At 49.3% G+C, this 17,569-nt stretch overlaps 1 protein-coding gene across 3 annotated transcripts in view; it reads left to right on the forward strand.

The window, feature by feature from the left end:
• SPECC1 (sperm antigen with calponin homology and coiled-coil domains 1) overlaps positions 1-17,569 on the forward strand; it is a 212,290-nt gene that overhangs the window by 34,377 nt on the left and 160,344 nt on the right. The window contains exon 1 of one of the 3 annotated variants that reach the window (XM_055576421.1): positions 576-702. The exons of the other annotated variants lie outside the window; for them this stretch is intronic. The gene's annotated coding sequence lies outside the window, so the exon portion shown is untranslated. Of the gene's footprint in view, positions 1-575; positions 703-17,569 lie in introns of those variants that run through there. 3 annotated transcript variants of the gene reach the window in all.

Here is a 17,569-nt window from a genome sequence, read left to right on the forward strand (position 1 = left end):
CTGGAGAGGATGCTTGAGGGTCCCTTGGACTGCAAGGAGATCAAATCAGTCAATCCTAAAATCAACCCTGAATATTCATTGGAAGAACTGATGCTGAAGCTGCAGTCCTTTGGCCATCTGATGCGAAGAGCCGACTCATTGGAAAAGACCCTGATGCTGGGAAAGATTGAGGACAGGAGGAGAAGGGGGCAACAGAGAATGAGATGGCTGGATGGCATCACTAATTCAATGAACATGAGTTTGAGCAAACTCTGGGAGATGGTGAAGGACAGGGAAGCCTGGAGTGCTGCAGTCCATGGGGTTGCAAAGAGTCGGACTCAACTTAGCGACTGAACAACACCTCTGCACAGCAGACTGGCTTTTTTCCCCTTCTTCTGTTTGATATCTAAGGGAGCAATCAGCAAGAAAGCAGTCAGCCTACGTCTTTAAATCCTATGTTTCAGAGACGTTCAAAGGAAGCGCTCAGGCACCAGTAGGGTAGAAGTGATTTTGCAGTTTATGGGAGGGAGTAGAGGGGAGGCAGAGGCAGGGGGCGAGGCCCTGGAGAGCAGAGCCCGCCTGCTTCCTGAGCAAAGCGTTGCTCCAATGCTTGGCGCCCGGCCCCTCAAGTGTGGTTTTCCTCCCGCCAGCACCAAACCCTAAAATAGTACCACTGGCTTGCTGATCGAGTTCAGCCGCTCCCAAGAAGCAGGAGGTTTTGGAGTAAGTACCTAGCTGGTTATTATTTAAGGTGGGGATGGAAACTCTCAGAACAGCAGCGCTATCTGGGGAAAGAGGTTCTTCTGCTGTGGGTGTAACATCTCAAGTCTCCGGTGACTCCTGACATTATTAACACATCCTCATGGGCTGGGCAAGTGCGTGCTACATGCTTGTTTGGGGGCTGACGATGGATTTCAAACATCTTCTGACAGCCTGAAAACATTGTCTTTTCTCACTGCCTGTCACTTTTCTTGTCTTGCCAAGTAAGGATAATTAATACTGCTGCTGCTGCTGTTTAGTTGCTCAGTCATGTCCGACTCTGCAACCCCATGGACTGTAGCCCACCAGGCTCCTCTGTCCACAGGATTTCCCAGGCATGAATAGTGGAGTGGATTGCCATTTCCTCCTCCAGGGGATCTAACTTTAGGTTCAAGTCTAAAGGTCTTTGGAAACGCAGTTCTCTGCCTGGGTACTAGTTACTGGCAGCGTGGAGATGTGTTCACAGCCGTGGTGCAGAGCCTGCTTGTGTGCGTGTTGTTGCCAGGCATGGGAAATCTGAAGTCCCACGGGAGGGACCGCCCACTGGGCCAGTTCTAAGGCTTCTCCCCTGGAATCCAGCTCTGGGGAGCGCCCCCTCCCTTCTTTGCAGAGGGCCGGTTAACGTCCCTGTGCACAGTATCTGGGCCAAACGCTGTGCTTGCGAGGCCTAGATGGCAGTCTCAAAGATATGACAGAGATAGAGGCTTTTCTAGGAAGTTACTTGTTACGTGGTTTCTGTTTAGACGTCTTTTGCCCCCACCCCCTGGGCAAGGGGCTCAAGTTACTCTGCAGCGTCTCCACCACTCTGGTGGCTGGAAATTCAGTTCTGGGGGATTCCCCCTTTCTTCCACTGAGTCTAATCTCTTATTAGAATCAGACTGTTAGCTCAGTTTCGCAGGACGTTCATCCTTCAAGTTGACTCAGAAACGGGCTTGCCCCTCTCGTTAGGATGCAGAGATAGGCACACATGTGCTCCTGTGATCCGGTTCTGTCCCTCTGGCTCAGCCCCACAGACTACGTCTTCCATGGCTGTGCTCCGAGCAGCCGTTTCACTTCTCTTCATCTCTTCTCTCTCCTCTGCCACATGAGTTTCTGTGTGTCCGTGTCGTCTCAGCAGGAGACACCCACGAAAAGTCTTGCAAAACAGGCAGGACTGTAACCTTCACTGGGGAAAACCAGTGCATGGGAAGTGTCTTTTCCCCTGGCTTCAGTTTTCTTTTTCAAACACATCGATGTTTTTTAAAATAATGAACATGAGACTTTGGCATGCCGACTGCGTGGCAAATGAAGCAGTCCAGTTCTCCTAGAGGGTCGTTTCCTCTGATTCCCACAAGGCGCCCATATGTACGGCCCTCTCTTTCAAGGTGGGGAAACCGAGGCATGGAAAGGTGACCAGGAGTTGCCAGCGGAGGCTCTTGGGAGAATGTTGGGGCCAGAGAGGTGGTGAGCATGCCGGCCTGGAGCTGTGGTGGTGCTTTGGGGAGCCGTGCACAGTCCAGCCAGGAGCAGGTCTGAGTAGTGGGTCAGAGAGAACCCAGAGAGGCACGTGGCACTTTGTCTTACCCTGGAAGGGGTGCAGGTGGGTGGTCTGTAATCAGAGGGATCTAAATGGGGGTTCGAGGTAGGGCATGATCGGTTCTGCATCTGAAAAGCCTGTTGGCAGAGGTGGCCGTGGCCCTGAACTCTGGGCAGGAAGACCAGCAGCAGTTCTACCCCTGGCAATGTTGCCAGGCTTTGGAAGTAATGAGTGGGAGGAGGATCCAGGAGAGATTTCCGAATCAGAAGGCAGAACACGGTGACAGGCTAGCCACGAGGGTTGGAGGACAGCGGCAGGATTCCCATTAGGGTCCTAGGTTCTGAGTCTCAGCAGATGCCCTCTTGTTGAACGCATGTAACTCAATGAATTTTGATAACTGTACACACCCACAGAACCGCCACTGCCATCGAGATACTAAGCATCTCCTTCACCCCAAAGTTTTCCTCAGTGTCCCTCTAGTCCCGTTTCCAGCCCACCAGCCCCAACCCCACCACCATCCCCAGGCAAACACTGATCAGCTTCCTGTCACTGTGTTTTGCTTCTTCTAGAACTTCCTATCAATGGAACCATACACTCGTAGTATTTTGTGTCTGGTTTCTTGTCAGATTCATCCATGTTGTTCTGTGTGTCAGTACTTTATTTCTTTGTATTGCCAGGCATGGATGTATCACAGTTTGATGATCTAGTCACATTTCTGTCATATGTATGTGTGGCTTCTGTACAGATTCTCAGAGCTGCCCTTTTTAAAAAAGTCATTACCTGTCAATGAGTCTTCAGCTTTCTGGCTGTTTAGGCAGCTAAGTCTCAAGCTTGGCTGCTCAGAGACACCCTGGGAGTTTTATTAAAAATATTGGAAGCAAGGGACTTCCGTGGCAGTCCAATGGTTAGGACTCTGAGCTTTTCACTGCCAAGGACCTGGGTTCAATCTCTGTCTGGGAACTAAGATCCCACAAGTCACACAGTGTGGACCCCTGCCAAAAAAAAAAAAAGGAATATATATATATATATATATATATATATATATATAAAGCAAGACTTACCCTTGATGGGACTGAGTCAGGGTCGCAGGGAGTGAACCCCAGGCCTGCATGTTTTTAATCAGTTTGGCAGGTGATTTTGATCTGCTAGGTTGGGGAACTACAAGTGACTACTAGGAGAACAGTAGGTGTGGAGTTTTAACCCCCATAGTCCTGTTTGCTTATCACCAAGAAACCATCTCTCTGAACTCCTAGGTGATGTTCTATTTCCCAAGTGCTGACCACACCCACTTCACTGGCCACGGGTCACTGTGCCTGCTCATTTCATCATTAATTCATCAAACAGAATTCTGAGCTCTTACCACATGTAATGCATCCCTCGAGATGCTGTGTCTATATGCAAAACCAGATTTTCTGCTTTCAATCCCTTTGAGAGACATGGTCTCCCCATACCCAGTCACACAAGAGAAGGCGGTACTGTGAGAGCACGTAGACCAAGTGTTGGGCTTCAGAGGCGCATCCAGTAATTTCCAGCTTCTTATGGATATGGGGAGTTGGCAGTCAGATAAGGTTCCAGGGAAGAAGTCACATTTGATCTGGGGCTGGAAAGATGGGTGCAATTGGTGCAAAAGGAGTGAGGGTAGGAAAGGTAGCTGAGGAGGAAGGACTAAGAAAAAAGTGGGAGCTGGACATCCTGGCTGCTGGGGGCCAGGGCGGCCCAGTCTGAGGCGGGCAAGGAAGTGAGGTTGGGGGTGGGCCTGGGTCGGAGCAAGGAGCCCACATGAACTCGCCCAGCGCGTGCTCAGTGTGATCCCACCACGATCTCCCCCAAGTCTCTGGTTCGTGCTTATACTCAGCCCCTCTGACATGTCTTCCAACCACCACTGAGCCGTGAATTCAGTCCTGGTGCTCTCTGCCTGCACAGAGTGTAAGGCATAGTCCCACAGGACTGGCTTTTTGCTGTTATGAACTGTTGATGAAAAAATTAATCAATAGTCAATCTAAGAAGGAAATGGAAAATTTATTTGAGCCCCCCGAGGATTGCAACATGGGAGATGGCCTCTTAGGTAACTCTGAGGACTGTTCCCAAGAGGTAAGCAGGGGAGGCCAGTACATGTGTGGTTTTGTTGAAGGGGGTACATGCAATGAGCACGCATCTCGGTAGGAGGTTGCTGCTGGTCATGAGGAGCAGACACCTCATTTAATGTTTTTTTTTTTTTAAGTGCTTTTCCAAGTATGGGAATATGCAAGAATCCAGGTTCATAAAAATTTCCCCTGAAAATGTCTAACTGTCTGAGGGCTGGTTCTGCCAGTTTTCCCAGAGCACAGAGTGCTTCATCCTGGTCTTCACTCAGAACATTCTTCAGGGTGTCCTGTGGGTCATCATCAGCAGTGGGTGATGACTTGGTTCTTATGGAACTGGATGGTGGGCAACATTCTTTATTTGACAAGCCTCTCCCTTTTGGTCTTAGTTTTGACCAAGGTTTGGGAGGCATTTAGTGACCAGTTTGTCTTATGGCAGTAGGAATGCTTGTTCCCAAGTCAGGCAAGGATTTCATTGATGGGCCACTCAGTGTGCTGTTAGTGGACCAGGCCCTGTTAACAGTAGCCCAACGACTCTGGATCCCTGTCTTACAGTCTGTTATGTCCAGGAAACGATTTCCTCTTGTTGCTCCCTCCCACATCTAGAGTTACACTTGATCTTACAGGACTGTATATTTGATCAATTGTTTCAGACCACCTAATCTTCATTTATTTTATGTGAGTCTCAGTCACACATCATTTGGTGATGTAAGAAACAGTAATTTTGTAAAATAGGCAGAATATAAGTAATATAGCTAGTGATACTAATATAAGGTCATAAGTAAGTACTTAAGCTGAGGACTTTCTCCAAGTGGGGCCCGTTATCTCCCTAGGTCATCTGACCAATCTTTCCTGCACCAGTCACTGTCTGGTGCAGGAAAGGGAAGTACTGTAGTGGCCTTGTCCATGAAGTCCACCAAAGATGTCTGCACAAATAAGGTGAGTGGTGGTCATTGTGTCCCCAGCAGGACTGAGAACTTCTTCTAGAGTCACATGACTGGTACCAGAAGGAGAGGGGCTTCCCAGGTGGCTCAGTAGTAAAGAACCTGCCTGCCAATACAGGAGACATGGGTTTGATCCCTGGGTTGGGAAGATCTCCTGGAGAGGGAAATGGCAACCTCTTCAGTATTCCTGCCTGGGAAATGCCATGAACAGAGGAGCCTGGTGGGCTACAGTCTGTGAGGTCACAGATTTGGACACAGATGAGCAACTAAACCCAAAACAACAACCAGAAGTAGATAAATTTTGTTTTGTTTTTTAATTTTTTTTAGCTGAAGCCCTAATGGCTCAGCAGGTAAAGAATCCACCTGCAATGCAGGAGACACAGGAGACACAAGTTCAATCCCTGGGTTGGGACGATCCCCTGGAGAAGGAAGTGGCTACCCACTTCTGTATTCTTGCCTGAAAAATCCCATGGATGAAGGAGCCTGACAGGCTACAGTCCATGGGTTGCAGAGTCAGACACGACTGAGCAACTAAGCACATAATTGATTTGCAATATTATGTTAGTTTCAGGTATACAGCAAAGTGATTCAATTACACATATACATTCTTTTTGAGATTCTTCTCCCTTATAGGTTATGACCAAATGTTGAGTATAGTTCCCTGTGCTACACAATAGGTCCTTGTTGTAGGACGAGAAAAGTTGATTTTATGGTTGAGCAGATATTTCCGCCATTGGGGGTGGGGAGTGCAGGGGTCTGGTTAGTGCAGACGCACATGTACACTAGTGGGGAGGGAGGAGGCCAAAAGCAGAGTAAAATTATGTTTAAATTTTTCTTATCTTGCTTTAAAACATGCATTTTATTTCATCAGGACCAAGCCTATGAATTACTTCCCACTCAGACACCCTTTCATTTCTCTTGGGCAAATACCGAGGAGTGGGATTACTGGACTATATGATGAGTGCAGGTGTAATTTTATACTGTTAAAGACAAGGGGCCCCAAATGGAGGCACTGATGCTGAGCCCCCCATCACCAAACCAAGACTTCACTACAGTTTCATCTTATCCCCAAAACAGGTTCTTAAAACCAGTGAATCAGGAATTCCCTGATCAGCCCTGGCTGAGTTCACTGTCCTTGTGGACCCCCACCTCCCCTAAAGGGAAGTGACTTCGCAATAACCATGCCAATTTTCTGCTGAGCATGGCTTCCTGTTCCTGCCCATTCTCCCTGTGAAGATCTTGTCCTCTGTACACCTCCTCGGAGCTCCTTTCTCACTGCTGGATGGGCTTCTACCCCATTCATGAATCATTGAGTAAAGCCAGTGAGATCTTTAAAGTTCACACAGTTACCTTTTGTGTTGTTGTTTTTTTAAAAACAATAAGAAATGACTGAATTGATTTGCAAAGCCACTGTGCATTTTGTATTTGCACCAACAATGAATGGGAGTTCCAGTTGCTCCATATCTTTGCCAGCACTCGTTTTTATGTTTCTAAATTTCAAGCCATTCTAATTAGACATATAGTAATATCTCCCTGTGGTTTCAATTTGCATTTACTTAATCACTCCGGATGAGATGGTTAGATGGCATCACGGACTCAATGGCAATGAATTTGAGCCAACTCTGGGAGATAGTGAAGGACAGGGAAGCCTGACATGCTGCAGTCCATGGGGTCGCGAAGAGTCAGACATGACTTAGTGACCAAGCAACAACAATGACTCTTACATTGAGCATCTTTCCAGGTGTTTATTTGCCATCCAATTATCTTCTTTGGTGAAGTGTTTGAATCTTTGATCATTTTTTATTGAGTTGTGTGTTCTGTCGTTGTTGAGTTTTGTGAGCTTCTTCATAAATTCAGGAATCAGGTCCTTGGTCAGTTTTGTGTTTTGTGGATGCCTCCCTTCCAAGTGGCTTGGCTCTGCACTTTCTTGACAATGTCTTCTGAAGAGCAGAAGTTTTAAATTTTGATGAATTCCAGTTTATCTATCACTTTAAAAAATTTTTATTTACGAATCATACTTTTGGTATTGATGCTGAGAAATCGTTGCCTAACTGAAGGTCACAAAGATTTTCTCCTGAATTCTTCTAGCAGTTTGTTGGTTTTCCTGAAGTTTCTATCTGTCTTTAGCCAACATTGATGAGAGACGGGACAGTGGGGCCAGAGCTGTGGAGCCAGAGGAACGAGGCAGTCCTTTGCTTTAGGTTGCTCTGGGTTGAAGAGCTGGGGTAGGGCGTGAGTCAGCAGGGAGTCAGCCTGGTTAGGGAGCTGTGGACGCTTCTTGTGGTGGGAAGATAGGACAGGACTGTAGGGGTCAGGTTGAAAGTAGGAATGGGGGTGGGAAGCTGTTGTCCTGGGTGTAGAGTGGCTGTGGGGAGGCCTGGAGGCTGGTGACAGAGCAGCTGCCTGTCTTTCAGGTCTGAGTGCAGGGCACCTGGCAGTTGTGGGCAGGGCTCTGGTCGGGCCTTACCCCAGAACAAAAACGAGGTGGAGACAGCTTGGTGAGGGCGGGGGACTGTCGCTTTGCACTGAACCACACCAGTCAGACACATCTGTGTCACAAAGAACCCATCCTCAGGGAGGCCACAGTGCTGTAGCATCATTGTGCCTGGGTCCCACCCTGGGGACCGGTCACAAGCCCGCTACTGTCCTGCTGTTCCTTGTAGACCTGCTCCTGAGGTCCCAGCAAAGCCCCGCGATGACAGGGCCATCCTGGGAGTAGCCTGGACATGATCCCTCATGTGTGCGGCTATTGTGTGTGTGTTTAAAACGCAATCCGAGAGCGTTGTGTGCCGGAGAGAGATAGGGGCCTGTTCCAGGCGCTGAATAAATTAACCCTGCCAAGTGCAGCAGTCGCTTTCATGAGCCAGCTGGTGCTCCAGGAAAAGAGCTGAAGCCTGTGGGTTAGCAAAGAACATTTCAGGAATGTGAAAACAAAAAAGAAATCAGCACATTCAGTGTTTTCACCTAATCCGATAACAATAAGAAAATCCAGAGCGATGGCCTACTCAGCAGCTGGGTGGAAGGCTGGGCTCTGCACGCTACCCAGAAGGGGTGTCTGCCAGGCCCTGAGGCGGCCAGGGTGCCGGTTCGGCCCTGCGGCTGGCCCCGCACTCTCCGTACCTGTGGAAGTTCCAGGAAAGTTCTGTCTCCCCCTCATTTCCTCCAGTGGTCTAGGAGCCAACACAAATGCTGACAGGCTTGATGGCTGTGCGGTCCTCTCCTCTGTCCCTCTGTCCCTCCCCCACCCTGGGGTGGCTGCTGCTGTCATGTCCATCATGTCCATGCACTGGAGGCCTCATTGCCCACTGTCCTCAGACCCGGCTCCTGGGCCCACAGATGGGGGCCTGGCCCACCTCCATCACCGCCAGGTCCCCCAAGGCTTCCATCTGCCCCCAAAACAGCATGCAATGAAAGGGCCCTTTCAGTGTTTCTTCTTGGTCCAGTCCCTGCCTCCCCCCAGCCCAAAGAATCAGAGTTCTCCCAGGAGGATCTGTACTGCCTTGGATAGACCTACAGACAGACTGCCAGGGGCCATCCTGCCAGCCTCCAGACTCCTGGGCCACAGTGCCCAGCATGGCTATGATCCAGCTGAGGCCCTGCTTCTCTGACCCTTCAACCAGACCCAGGGCTGCCTTTTCAGAATACTGTCATCATTACAGAAAACCCACAGCCACTGCTGGGGTCCTTGGTGAGTCTATCAGGGACTGCAGGCTTCTGAAGGTGCCCATCGGGGGAGAGGTCTGCCTGCTGAGCAAAAAGCAAGAAGGAACCAGAGTCCATCATGGTTTCTTCCCTCCACAAGGTCTTTATTTTGTTGAGCTCAAGATTTATTTTGGTTTTTAAATTGAGTGTTCCCAAACTCCTATGTTCACAAATTCAATGGACATGAATTTGAGCGAACTCCGAGAGATGGTAAAGGACAGGGAAGCCTGGTGTGCTGCAGTCCATGGGGTCACAGAGCGGATATAACTTAGCAATTGAACAACAGCAACAACAAAACTCCTAATTTAGGAGCTTGGGGCTAACATATACACACTGCTGCTGCTGCTGCTAAGTCACGTCAGCCGTGTCCAGCTCTGTGTGACCACACAGATGGCAGCCCACCAGGCTCCACCGTCCCTGGGATTCTCCAGGCAAGAATACTGGAGTGGGTTGCCATTTCCTTCTCCAGTGCATGAAAGTGAAAAGTGAAAGTGAAGTCGCCCAGTTGTGTCCGACTCTTCATAACCCCATGGACTGTAGCCTACCAGGCTCCTCCATCCAAGGGATTTCCCAGGCAAGAGTACTGGAGTGGCTTGCCGTTGCCTTCTCCGCATATACACACTACTGTATACAAAATAGGGCTTCCCTGATGGCTCAGCAGTAAAGAATCCACCTGCAATGTAGGAGATGCAGCAGACTTGTGTTTGATCCCTGGGTCCAGGAGATCCCCTGGAGGAGGAAATGGCAACCCTCTCCAGTATTCTTGCCTGAAAAATCCCATGGACAGAGGAGCCTGGCAGGCTACAGTCCATGAGGTCACAAAAAGTCAGACATAACTGAGGATGCATATGTAAAATAGAGAAACAACAAAGTCCTACTGTATAACACAATATTCAGTATCTTGTAATAACCTATAAGGGAAAAGAATCTGATATACATTTATACGTGTATATAACTGAATCACTTTGCTGTACACCTGAAACTAACACAACATTGTAAATCAACTAGACTTGTGTTTATAAAATCCTAAAACAGATTGGTTGTTCCCACCACCACACACAACACAGACACACAGACATGCACACAGAGAAATACACACAGACGCACTCACAGTCAGAAACTGGCCAGACAGCTTGGGGTCCGCCCGGTGAGTGCCCTGCCTCCTGGCGTCATAAAGGCGCCTGCCTCTGACATCTGCAGACAGGAGGACCCGGTGGGGAGGAGCACGTCCTTTTAGGGGAAGAGAAACTTAACTTGTTGTGATTAATGTATCAGAGGGGACGGGGACATGGCTGAGGAGGCCTGGCTTGTGACATGGTGCAGCAGAGCCTGTGATGGGGCAATAGGGACCATGCCCGTGCTCCTACCCTGAGTCAGAGTGAGGGGAGTGCTAGCATCTCCCACCACAGCTCGTGGATCATTGAGCCACCTTCTCAGCGAAGGGCCATGGAAGGTGAGCCTCGTGGATTCTTGGGAGCCTGTGCGGTGTGGAGCATGGGAGCCGCCTCTCCTGTGTCTGCGGACAGCTGCCTCCTCCTAGCTTCTGTTTCCTGTTGGCCTGAGGCCTTGTGGCTGAAGTTTAGTGAGCCTGGGGGCGAGGCGGGGGGGGGGGGGGAGGGGGGAGGGCAGTGGGTGTGGGAGGGGCCCCACCTCTGCATTCGTGGATGTAGGGTCCCTGTTTGCATCTTCGCCCAGCAGTGCTGGGGGAGAGGACTTGTGCACCCCCCATCTCTGTAGGGCAAGTGCATTGAAGTGAGTGGGTGGAGGGCATGGAGTTTTGCTGGGGGGCTGGGGGTGGAGTGGCATGCTCTGTAGTGCTTGCATTGTTTCTAGAGGAAACAGAACAGAATGAGTCAGAAGTGGCCGCTGGTTTCCTTGGAAGCTGTGCTACTGACATACAGGGTTTGCCCCTTGTCCCACCTGGCTGAGAGGGGGCCCCCAGAGGAACAAAGAAAACAGAAAAGGTTGCACAAAAGGTACTTAGACTTGATACTTTAAATTCTTGGGCCCCTAACCCTGTGGCGACCACTTAACAAAGCATTGAACATAAGTTCCTATATTGTGATGTTTCAGTTAAGATGTCTGAAATCTTAAAGCATAAAACTGTAAAATATTGTTGACCATTACTGTGATACTGGGATTATAGCACACATTTTTTTTAAAGCCATCCTTTGGGAATAAAGTCAGGAATGGAGATGAATCAGTAGATGGTTTTAGAGATGTGTTGTTGAATGACTTTAAGAACTATTTCCCCATACGTTACAAGTTAATGAGATTAATCTCATAAGGCTGATGCTGACACATCCACATGAACTCCGTTTTCAATATACCAGTGCTGGAAGGCTCTGCATCAATATCCATGGGGTTCTCGTCCTGAGAGCCGTTTGGTTTCCTTGGTAATTGTTTAGAGGCATCTATAGGTCTTAGGGAGGAGGACTATCATGGCTTTGTGGCTCCATTTTGTTGTTGTTACTGTTTAGTCACTCAGTTGTGTCTGACTCTTTATGACTCTATGGACTATTGCCCGCCGGGCTTCTCTGTCCATGGGATTTCCCAGCTAAGAGTAGTGGAGTGGGGAGTATTTCCTTCTCCAGGGGATCGTCCCAACCCAGGGATCAAACCCGAATCTCCTGCATTGGCAGGCAGATCCTTTACCACTGAGCCACCTGGGAAGCCTGGCTCCATTTTGTATTCTCCAATTAATTCAGCACTGATTTTATGAATCTAGGCACCTGGCTAAGAGAGGAAGTGCAAGGAGACGCTTGCGCATGTTTCTTCAGTGAAAGAAGGGCTCTAGTGTTCATTCACCAGTGTTTGCTGAGCAGCTGCTCTGTGCACCAGTAACACTGCAATGAACCGGGAGGCGAGCTGCATGGGGTGGGTGAGGCAGATGATCAGCGAAGGATGGCTAGTGGCAGCCAGAGTCTCTGTCTAGTGGTAAATCTCTGAAGAAATGAGTGGGAAGCTCAGGCAGAGATTGGAGGGAAAAGGCCTTTTGGGGGAAGACCCCCCCCCCTCGACCCCGTGTGAAGAGCTGGGGGACCTTCCAGGTGTGACGCTCCTCCAGGGGATCCAGCTGGGCACGTCCGAGGCAGGGCCCTCTGACAGCACAGATGGGGTCTCTGGACAGAGGCCTCGGACCTGGGGGTTGTGACAAAGGTCTTGGATTTTTACTCTAAGTGTAGTAGTGAGAAGAAGCCACAGGAAGGTTCTCCATAGGGAAGGACATGGCCTGACTTGTATGTTTTTAAAAATAATTTTTAAAATTTAAATTGTACACATACCATAAAGGTTACCATCTTAGCCATTTACATGCTTTGTGTTTTTAAAAAGCCCTCTGGCAGCTGAGTGGCCTTAACTGTCCTGGGCAGGATGGTCAGGAGCAGAGCTGAGACCATCCGCTGTGGGATGCGGCAGCGGGAGGAGGGGGTGGGCTGGGGCAGGGGAGTGTGGGGAGAGACACTTGGTGTGGGGCGGTGAGTATCGGAAGGCCTTGTTGGCAGAGCCTCACAGGAGGGACTGGAACATTCATAGAGGGAGGTCTCTGAGGAGGGTCGTGGGGACAGCAGGTGCATCAGTGGGGCCTGACTCCCCCTTGGCTGGTGGCTGGCCTGGCTGGCGGAGCCCAGCTGGGCTGTCCCTTGATTGGGAACAAGGTCTAGCCCGGGTCCGTCTCGGGAAGCGCTCAGGCTCGGGCACATCAGCAGCAGAACTAGGGTTTGTGCGGGAGCAGCGGCACCCACCGAAAGCTGAGGCTGAGTCGGACAGGAGTTCCGGGAAGGGAAAGCCAGGGCTGCGCCCAGTCCACCAAGAAGGAGAGGGGAGCTTGGGGATCCACACAGGAGCTGGACCCCCGGGCAGCTGAGGATCTGAGGGGCAGCCCTGGGCCCTGGGGTGGGAGAGCGCAGGAGGAGGCCCAGCTAACAGTAGAGACAGGAAGTCAGGAGAAGCTGCTGACTCAGGCCGGTCTGTGCTGGGGCTGGTGACTCCCCAGAAGGCGACAGGCCAGCTGCCCAGCAAGTCAAAGGACAGATGAGGGTGGGGCCCTGAGGAGGCCCTCCTGGGCTGGGGAGGCTTCTACTGGGAGACCCCTGAGCTCACTCCATTTGTCCCTCCACATCACCAGTCTCTTGCAGATGCTGCATCTCTACCCACCGCCCCACCCCCACCCCCCACACTTCTCGGTGAGCCCTGAGCACCAGTGGAGGTCAGGAGTTGGGAGAAAGCACTTGAGGCCCTTCTGTCTCCAGCTCCTCCCCCATCCCAATCCTCCTGAGTGGTTGGGTTGGCTGCACTTCTCTGCTGGGGGCTCAGCTTTTGCTCTTGGTCCATCTCCCTCAGGGGCTTGGCTGCTCCATCCCTGACCCGGCAGGCTGGGGGTGATCCTGTCCTGGCCTGGCTTCTGCACCTCCCCTATGCTACTTTTCAGACAAGCTACTCCCTCGTAAAGGGTCCTTTCTGAGCTCTCCTGTTTTCCAGCTGATGTCCCAGACAAGGCAGGGGCATGTGACTGAATAGATTATGACTCAAGATGTGTGTGTGCGTGTGCGCATGCGCACACGCACACACACGCAAGTGTGCTTGCATGCTCAGTCGTGTCTGACTCTTTGGGACCCCATGGACTGTAGCCTGCCAGGCTCCTCTGCCCATGGAATTTCCCAGGCAAAAAGACCGGAGTGGGTTGCCATTCCCTCTTCTAGGGGATCTTCCCAACCCAGAGATCGAACCCTTGTCTCCTGCATCTCCTGCTTTGCAGGCAAATTCTTTATTGCTGAGCCATTATTCAAGATGCTTCTGCCTAAATTGAGATGAATCCAGTAAACTTGTGGTGAAATACATGTAATATAAAGTTTACTGTCTTCACCATTATGAAGTGTTCAGCTCAGTAGCATTAAGTACATTCATGCTGTTTTGTAACCATCACCACCATCCATCCACAGAACTGTTTCTTCTTCAGAACAGAAACTCTGTCCCCATCAAACAATAACTCCTCTTCACCCCCCACCCCCCACAGCCCCTTGAAACCACTGTTTTACTTTCTGTTCCTATGAATCTGACTACTCTAAGTACCTCACATAAGTGTAATCATACAAGTTTTTCTGTCTTTTCTGCCTGGTTTATTTCACTTAACACAATTTCCTCAAGATTCATCCATGCTTTTTCTTCCTTTTGAAGACTGAATAATATTCCATTGCATGTATAAACCACACTTTGTGTGTCTACTCATCCATCAGTGGACATCTGGTTTGCTTCCACCTTTTGGCTGTTGTGAATAATGCTGCTGTGAACATGGGTGTGCAGTAATCTCTTTTGAGACCCTGCTTTCAGTTTTGGGGGAATGTACACAGAAGTGGAATTGCTGGATCATATGATAAAATCTGTTTTTAATTTTTTTCAGGAACCACCATACTGTTTTCCATAGCAGTTGCACCATTTTATATTCCCAGCAACAGTTCACAAGAGTTCCAGATTTGTCCACATCCTTGCCAATACTTGTTATTTTCTGGTTTGGCTTGGTTTGGTTTGGGTTGGTAGTAGCTATCCTAATGAGTGTGATATGGTATCTCATTGTGGTTCTGATTTGCATCTCCATGATGTTGAGCATCTTTTAATGTATTTTGACCATGGGTATATCTTGTTTGGGTTTCCCAGGTGGCACAGTAGTAAAGAATCTGTCTCCCAATGCAGGAGACACAGGAGACTGGGGTTCAGTCCCTCAGTCGGGAAGATCCCCTGGAGAAGGAAACAGCAACCCATTCCAGTATTCTTGCCTGGGAAATCCCATGGACAGAGGAGACTGGCGGGTTGGAGTCCATGGGGTCGTAAAAAGTCGGATATGACTGAGCACACATGCATATCACCTTTGGAGAAGTATCTATTCATGTCCTTTGTCCATTTTAAAATCAGGTTAGTTTTTGTTATTGAGTTGCAGGAGTTCTTTGTATATTCCAGATGATAACTCTGCCTTAGTCTGCCTGGGTGCTCATAACAGAATACCATAGACTGAATGCCTTAAACAACAGAAATTGATTTCTCACCGTTCTGCAGGCTGGGAAGTCCGAGGACAAGGTGTGGCCATTGGGTTCTTGGTGAGGGGTCTCCTCCTGCCTTGCAGGTGGCCGTCTTCTCACTGTGTCCTTGCGTGGCTTTTCATCAGTGTGTGTGCAGCAGAGAGGTCTCTCTCCCCGCCTCTCCTAATGCACCAATTCTACGGGATTAGGGCCCACCCTTATCACTTCATTAACCTTAATCCACCCCCTGAAAGCCCTATCTCCAAATGAAATCACTTTGAGAATTAGGGCTTCAACATATAAATGTGGTGGGGGAGGGGCTCAATTCAGTCCACAGCAAACCCTTGCCAATGTTTTCTTCAATTCTGTGAGTTGCCATTTCACTCTGCTGATTGTGGGTTCTCTGATGCATGGAAGTGTTTAATTTTTTAAAAAATTATTTTCTATTTACTTGACTTTTTGTCTGCATTGGGTCTTCACTGCTGTGCATAGGCTTTCTCTAGTTGCAGTGAGCGGGGACTACTCTCTCGTGCGGTATATGGGCTTCTCATTGCAGTGGTTTCCATGCTGTGGAGCTAGGCTGTAGAGCATGGGCTCAGCAGTTGTGGCGTATGAGCTTATTTGCTCCATGGCATGTGGGATCTTCCCGGACCAGGGATTGAACCTGTGTCCCCTGCATTGGCAGGAGAATTCTTAACCACTGGTCACCAGGGAGTCCCAAGTGTTTAATTTTGTTGTCATCCAGTACATCTTGTTGCCTGTGCTTTTGGTGTCATATTTAAGAATCCATTGCCAAATCCAATGTCATGAAGCTTTTCCCCTGTGTTTTCTTCTGAGGGTTTTACAGTTTTGGCTCTTACATTTAGGTCTTTCTTCCACGCTGAATTAACCTTTGCCTATGGTGTAAGGTAAGGGTTCTACTTCATCCTTTTGGTGTGGATGCCCAGTTTTCTTAGCATCATTTGTTGAAAAGACTGTCCTTCCCTCTGAATGCTCTTGGCACTAGACAATAGTTTATATTCTTACTCTTTCAATAGACCTTTTGAAACTGTGCCTATAGAAAGAGCTCTTGAAGTACCTTATTTCCATCTCCTTTTGTATGGCCTTGACTCTTTCCTATAGTTCTTTGATGTGAATCCACATGCTAGGTAAGGAAACAACCACTGGTTAGTGGCCACCAGCTCTGTGGGACGCTGGCTTCTTTGTTCAGCTTTGGAGACAGAAGGATGGCCCAGGGCAGTATTTCTGAGGGTTTGATCTCAATATAGCTCCCAGATTATAGCCTCTCTCCAGGATTTGCATATCATATTTAAGGACCAGCGCCTCCTGTTTTTTTTTTTTTTTTAATTCCAGATTAAACCCTATTCATTATGGTCTCCACCTTGTGGCAGTCAGTCATAGTTTCTGCAAGTCCCTCTTCCATTTCCAGACTGTGTTTTCAGCTTGAGATGGTGGGGCTGGTGCTGTGCAGTTGTCCTTTTCTGTTTAGTTTTGTTTCATCCCTTCTTGGTTCTCATTTTCTTCCGATGACTTCTGCTGATGGGATCAATGAATTTTTGTTAAAATTTTATGTATTTATTTATTTTTGGCTGAGCTGGGTCTTTATTGCTGTAGGCTTTGTCTAGTTGCGGTGAGCGGGGGCTGCTGTTGATTGCGGTGCTTGGGCTTCTCTTTGTGGTGGTGTCCCCTGTTGGGGAGAGCAGGCACCAAGCTCACTGACTTAAGCAGTTGTGGCTCAAGGGCTCTAGAACTTGGGCTCAGAAGTTGTGGCTCGAAGGCTTAGTTGCCCCGTGGCCTGTGGAATCTTTCCAGATCAGGGATCGAACCTGTGTCCCTGCATGGGCAGGTGGATTCCTATCCTGCCTCTGTACCACCAGGGAAGTCCTCCATATGAATTTGCCTTTTCCCTTCTGATGCTGTGTAGAATCTTGTTCTTTACAAACTAGGAAGGATTGAATCTAAACAAAATGGGATAACTTTTCATCTCGAGACCAACAGGAAATAATAAGCTTTGAAGAGCTTCCTTTGGCTTCCAGCGGGAGTCCGGGATTCCCTTGGCTGCTCCCGGGCCAGGTTTTCAGCGTAAACATTCCCAGGTTGGGTGGGAACCAACCAGGTGCCGGTTGAGGAGCCTGGCTCTTCCTCTGGAACTGAGTTTCACAACCTGGGGTCCTGACAGTTTAGGCAGGACCATTCTTCGTTGTGGGGCTGCTCTTCGGGTACTGGGGTGTCCAGCAGCATCTCTGGCTCCACCCTCAGCACCACCCCGCCAAGCTGTGACAGCCCAGAACAGCTGCACACACTGTCAGATGTCCCCTGGGGGCAGAATCCTCCGCCCACCCCACTGCAGAGGTCAAGAGCAAGCCCAGCGCGGGTTCTAGAAAGCTCTTGCTGGATATTTTCAGCGTGCCATTCACTTGCCTTCTGTTTCCTGCCGAGTCCCCTGGTAGTTGAGCTATGTGAACATGCTTATTTTGTTTGTTCTCAGACTTGAATGCCTCCGCTCTGGCTTCCTGGGGCTTATTGTACTTGGAGTGCAAAGCTGAATGCCCTCTCCCACCCCCAGACACTCCTTAT

This window comes from Bubalus kerabau, chromosome 4 (genome assembly GCF_029407905.1).
Source record: "Bubalus kerabau isolate K-KA32 ecotype Philippines breed swamp buffalo chromosome 4, PCC_UOA_SB_1v2, whole genome shotgun sequence".
Lineage (NCBI taxonomy): Eukaryota > Metazoa > Chordata > Mammalia > Artiodactyla > Bovidae > Bubalus > Bubalus kerabau.